The sequence below is a fragment of the Monodon monoceros genome, unplaced genomic scaffold (assembly GCF_005190385.1).
Source record: "Monodon monoceros isolate NGI ecotype Baffin Bay Population unplaced genomic scaffold, NGI_Narwhal_1 Super_Scaffold_12, whole genome shotgun sequence".
Taxonomy (NCBI): Eukaryota; Metazoa; Chordata; class Mammalia; order Artiodactyla; family Monodontidae; genus Monodon; species Monodon monoceros.
Window position 1 is genome coordinate 25,828,541 of NW_021703768.1, and position 6,103 is coordinate 25,834,643.

Consider the following 6,103-nt stretch of genomic DNA (forward strand, 5'->3'; position numbering starts at 1 on the left):
AGGATCAGCTGCAAGTCAATTCCACTGTATTTAAATGCTAAGAAAGAAATATAATTGCATAATAAAAACTTGACTTTTCACATTTTATTATTTCTCATTAAAGTGATAACACTATTGCAATTAATTTAATTTGTAGCTATTCTGAAGACAAGAGAAGCACATCAGTAAAGAAAAATAGATTCTGAGATGCCTGCTGATAAATGTACACACACTTGGGAGTAGCAAGAGGTTTTGTCCATAGTGCATCTCTAGTTTCAGCACACTACTTTTGTACAAATTATAAACCATGGGTGATCTCTGTTATGGCAAAAAAAAAATTAACAATAATATATAAGACCAGTTGGGCACAGACTCATCTTTTCCTTTGACTAGTCAGTTCCTTTCATCAAGTCAGAGCCAAGTTCAGAAAACGAACAAGTAGTTAGAAAAAAATTTCTTACAGAAAGATATCTACAAACTTATTTGTGACATGTTCTCTATATCTACTTAATAAATTTCATATTAGATCCCTGGCTTTAAATTTATAGCTACTGGTCCTGCTGATAGTGTTCTTTGCCCTCAAAGTGTTAAGTCACTTAATAACAGACTCCCTATGAGTTATTTTCTAATAGAAACCCTTTAGGGCCATGTCTCCATTTCTGAAATTAACGCTTTAATTTTGGATACAATTCCCTACTCTCTTGAGTTATCTAAATAATTGAAGTCAAGATTACTTAATTAATCTGAGTATTGTATTAGCTATCATTATACTACTCTACTATTTGAGCAGAGAAAATATAGCTGTTGAGTCAACCTACAGGTGTAACCTTGTCCTTTTCTCTCTGATTTATGCAACTGCTGTGCCCTTTAGTTCAACTCTACACAGTTCAAAGGCGACTGTTCTACAGAGTCCGCTCTTGCTGGAGGTCATTACCTAATTGGCTACCCTCTCATCCAGATCCATCAGTTCTCAGACAGCTTCTTCACAGGTGAAGCAAAGTATAGGCATGTCACTATTAACAGAGAGACCTGGGGAAATATTATTGAGGTTGTGATCAAAAGACAAAGAAATATGCACACTGTTTTTCTCTGATGTTATTCTCTGACAGACTAGAGAAGACAGGAACAGTACAAGTGATTTCAAATGATGTATAATGTTGGATTTTTGCTGCTGCTGTTACTGCTATTGGTGGTAATATCAGTGGCTGTAGCAATGCCATTAAGCATCTTAAGTCACATACTAGTAAATGATTTATTTAACCAAGATTAGTTGAATACATTTTATGAGCCAGAATTTGTGCTGGGATTACTACCTGCAATAGAACACAAGGAGTACCACTGGACCTCTCAAACCACAACTACCCTAAAACAATGACCAATTGATAGATACGGAGTGTGAAACAAAGTCTGTTGTTCAATCATGAAGCCCGGCTGTAGATAGAAAGATGACTAATGAGGTAAGGTAATATCTGAAGGCTGGTAAAGGATATTTCCCCATAATATCCTTATCCTGATTATATGAATTTACATGTGTGTGAAATTACCTATCACTGACTTAACTTGATAATTGTGATCTCAGATGGCACTTATAAATAGCATAAATAAAGTGATGGATGATGCAATTTCCTGACTATTAGACAGTCAGTAATTATTGGGTGCTAAAGTAATTGTGGGATTTGAAAATAAGTACACTCTACTTCTAGAGTCAAGGCATAAATTTTTCAAAATATGATCAACAATTCAAAACAGAATATGAGTCCTGAATAAGCGTTACTGAGAATGAAAGCTGTAAGAGTTGAGAGGAGGAAAGGTGAGTGAAGACAAAGGTGGTCAAAGTTTTCAGAGTGCAGAAGAAATACACATTTGACATTAAAGAACAAGTAGAGTTTTAATAGAGGAGGAAATTTACATCTATAACCTTTGCTTTCAGTTTTTTTTTTTTAGTTAAAAAATTCCAAGCCAGTACTAGGAGGATTAATTTATTCTAAACAGATATCTAAAATTTAAAGTTAATGACACTAAGTAAAATGTGGTGTCCTATATTAAATCTGTGAAGCCCAGTAACTGTCAGCTGAGTCTTACCACTTATATACAACTAACCAATTATATATTTTCTATGAAAACACATGTACTCATTTAATGATTCAAATACATTTTAATTAACCAATATCAAATGTCAAGCATTGTGGTTAAAACCAGCATGCTATCATTAGTAAAATATATGACCCTGCCTTCATAGATATTTTTCAATACAATGGGAAAAGCACATAATAATAACAATAATCAACAAATAAATAATGCTATTATTTAAAACTTGTGTGAGTGCTAGAAAAGAAATGAGAGGGTTTTCATCATAAAAAGAAAATACTGGGTTGGAAGTGGGAGCCGTACTTCCTAAGATATGATAGGAAGAACAATTTTAGGAGGCACTATTTAGTTAGGATATGATGGATGAAAAGGAGACAGCTTCGAAAAGGGAAGGGTAGATTGTGTATGCAAAAGCCCTAAATAGGGGATTGTGCAAAGGCCCTGAAGGAAGAATTGTTTTTGCAAAAGCACTGAAGCCATGTAGAACTTGACAGGTTTGAAGGAGAGAAGTGAAGTCAGTGCAGTTGAAAGGGGGAAACAGAAGGAGGTGAGGATGTTGAAATTGTCAGGGGGCAACAGTTTCAGTAATCGTAGAACCAGGTGAAATTGGAGGGGCTTTTGAATAAAGGAAAGTGTCATTATCATATGTATGCTATAAAAATATTGCTCTGGTTGTAGAGGAGCAATAAAAGGAAGAATGCAAGTCAGAGGCTGCCACAGTCATATCTAAGCAAAAGGGGATGAGAGCTGGGATGATATCTTTCAAGGTACGTATTAGAATTAAAATCAACAGAACTGGCACTGGATTGAATGTGGGGGATGAGGAAGAGAAAAGAAACAGGGATTGAACAAACGAGAGAACAGTGGTGCCATTTGGTGAGATAAGAAATATTTAAGAAGGATTCAGTTTGGGAGAAATCAAGAGTCAGCTTATACAATATATGTAAGTTGTCATTATGCTGTACACCTTAAACTTACGTTAATTACAAGTCAATAAAACTGAAAGAAGAAAAAAAGAGTTAACTTTTGGCCATATTAATCTTGGCACGCCTATAAGACACATGTGAAGCCTAAACTCAGAAGAGGAATTTGAGCCAGGGACATATAATTGAAATTTTTTGTAACATAGACAGTACTGACATTTGGGGAACTAGATGACATGTGTAGAGTTTAGATAGAAAATAAAGGTCTTAAAATCAAGAAAGAGAAGTGTTTCAAGGTGAGGAAGTGGTCAACCAAATCAAATGTTTGGTATGATTAACTTCAAGTGAAAGGTGATATTCTCCCAATTTTCATTCAGGTGCTTGAGTGCAGGTACTGAGAAGATAAATTATTGAATTCATCATGGTTGGTATTTTATAGAAATATTAAGAAAGAGGTGAAATTTTTAAGTTATGTTTAAGAGAGTGATAAAATAATGGACCATGGACTCAAGAATGGAAGTATAAACTTCCATGAATAGTGAAAAGATAGTGGAAAATGAGCAATTATAATGATGCATTTGAAACACAAGCTCTGCCAAAGGAGAGGGAAGAATGAGATATGACTATAGAATAATGAGAAACTGTGGCATCACTGGATTTGAGATCAAGATGTTATTGAGAAATTGCTGTAGTAAGATTATTGAGCAAGGACTATGGCAGAGAGAAGATTGGGGTCATTGAGTGTGATATTTGCATTTGAGGTTTTGGGGGTCAGAGTTGAAGACAATAGAGACTGATGGCGAAAATGAAATTAAGAAAATGGTCATAAGAGGGAAAGAGTCATGAATTTGGAGGCCAAGATTTATACTAGTGATACACAGGGATTTAGAGGCCAACAAAAATGATGACAGATGCTGGGCTGAAGTAGAAAGATGTGATCCAGAGCCTAAGGTCTTCAAGAAATAATGGGAATTTCTAGAATGTTTGGAGATGAAAGTAGTGAATAAGGTACAGAACTACTGCAGAAGCCTCAGTGATACAGAATTTTTGCAAGAAAGAGAAGACATGGGGAGCTAGGAAGAAATATCTTCCACTTCACAGCTGTAAGGAAAGTGAGATGTAAGAGTAAATACAACCTCCATTAGGGATGGATGCTGGAAACATGGGACTACCTAGTTTCTTTTAAGACTAGCATGTAAAGAGAAACTCTCGAAACAAGATTAAGGTTATAGGAGACTGTTTATTAAAGAAAGAGAGACTCAGTCAAATATTATAAATAATTTAACTAGAAATTACTAGTTATAAATACATTTAAGAAAAGATAAAATTGAGAGATTTATTTTTAAAAAATATTGGCACTTAGGAGAGAAGATCAAGATGGTGGAGTAGGAGGATGTGGAACTCACCTCCCCCAACAAACACATCAAAAATACATCTACAGGGCTTCCCTGGTGGCGCAGTGGTTGAGAGTCTGCCTGCCGATGCAGGGGACACGGGTTCGTGCCCTGGTCCGGGAAGATCCCACATACCGCGGAGCGGCTGGGCCCGTGAGCCATGGCCACTGAGCCTGCATGTCCCGAGCCTGTGCTCCGCAACGGGAGAGGCCACAACAGTGAGAGGCCCGAGTACCGCAAAACAAACAAACAAACAAAAAATACAACTACAGCGGAGCCCGCTGGCCAATCAGGCGGCTCTCGTGCAGGCAGCTAGCGCCAGGCTGTGGAGCGCTGAGCCGTGCATCGAGCCCTGCGCTTCCCAGACTAGCGAACAGTACAGTCAAGATGGCTAAAGGTGATCCCAAGAAACCAAAGGGCAAGATGTCTGCTTATGTCTTCTTTGTGAAGACGTGCAGAGAGGAACATAAGAAGAAAAACCCCAAGGTCCCTGTCAATTTTGCAGAATTTTCCAAGAAATGCTCTGAGAGGTGGAAGACAACGTCTGGGAAAGAGAAGTCTAAATTTGATGAAATGGCAAAGGCAGATAAAGTGCACTATGATCGGGAAATGAAGGATTATGGACCAGCTAAGGGAGGCAAGAAGAAGAAGGACCCAAATGCCCCCAAGAGGCCACCGTCTGGATTTTTCCTGTTCTGTTCTGAATTCCGCCCCAAGATCAAATCTACAAACCCTGGCATCTCTACTGAAGATGTGGCAAAGAAGCTGGGTGAGATGTGGAATAACTTAAGTGACAGCGAGAAGCAGCCATACATCAACAAGGCAGCAAAGTTGAAGGAGAAATACGAGAAGGATGTCGCAGACTGTAAGTCTAAAGGGAAGTTTGATGGCGCCAAGGGTCCTGCTAAAGTTTCCCGGAAAAAGGTGGAAGAGGAAGATGAAGAAGACGAGGACGAAGAAGAGGAGGAGGAAGAGGATGAATAAAAAAAAACTGTTGACCTGTCTCCTTGTGAATACCTTAGAGTAGGGAGCGCCGGGATTGACACACCTCTTGCCCGAGACGTGTCTGTTACCAGACGTGTCTGGTAATTAGGTTTAATTACTTAGTTGGATCATGATCATATCGTAGTCTCTCAAAGTGCCCTAGCAATTGTCAGTGGTTTACATGAAGTGGCCATGGGTGTCTGGAGCACCCGGAAACTGTATCAAAGTTGTACATATTTCCAAACATGTTTAAAATGGAAAGGCTCTCGTGTTCCTCTCACTCTGTGCACTTTGCTGTTGGTGTGACAAGGCATTTAAAGATGTTTCTGGCATTTTCTTTTTTTTTTTAATTGGTGAGGTGGTTGTGTTAACTCTTTGGTCATTGGCTAGGAATCCTGAGATCTCAACTGTATATATCTATAGTTTCTAAAAAGAACAAAGCAACCGAGACACACTCTTGACGCTCCTTGCTTGGCGTGGAGGCTGTAGGAGCGATGCCTTCCGGAAGGGCCGTAGCTCAGGGCGTGCACTGTGGGGCTGGACCTGTGGACACTGCAGTGGGCATCCATTTGGCTTCAGGTTGTCTTGTTTCTGTATATAGAGACATAGCATCCCGCTGTCATTCTTAGCTGTGGAAAGGGGTGGGGGGTCAGCTGGCATGAGACGTGTTTTGGATCCTTTTAAGTTGAAGTGCAGTAGTTTTAAACTGTTTGTTTTTTAAACAAACCACAGAAC

General features: G+C 38.7%; 1 pseudogene across 1 annotated transcript; it reads left to right on the forward strand.

Annotated features, from left to right (window-relative positions):
• The first annotated feature begins 2,762 nt into the window (after positions 1-2,762).
• Positions 2,763-5,388, forward strand: LOC114892898 (annotated as a pseudogene). Its single transcript, XR_003792789.1, has 2 exons — positions 2,763-2,770; positions 4,762-5,388. The product of XR_003792789.1 is annotated as a high mobility group protein B3 pseudogene (transcript).
• Positions 5,389-6,103: the final 715 nt, after the last annotated feature.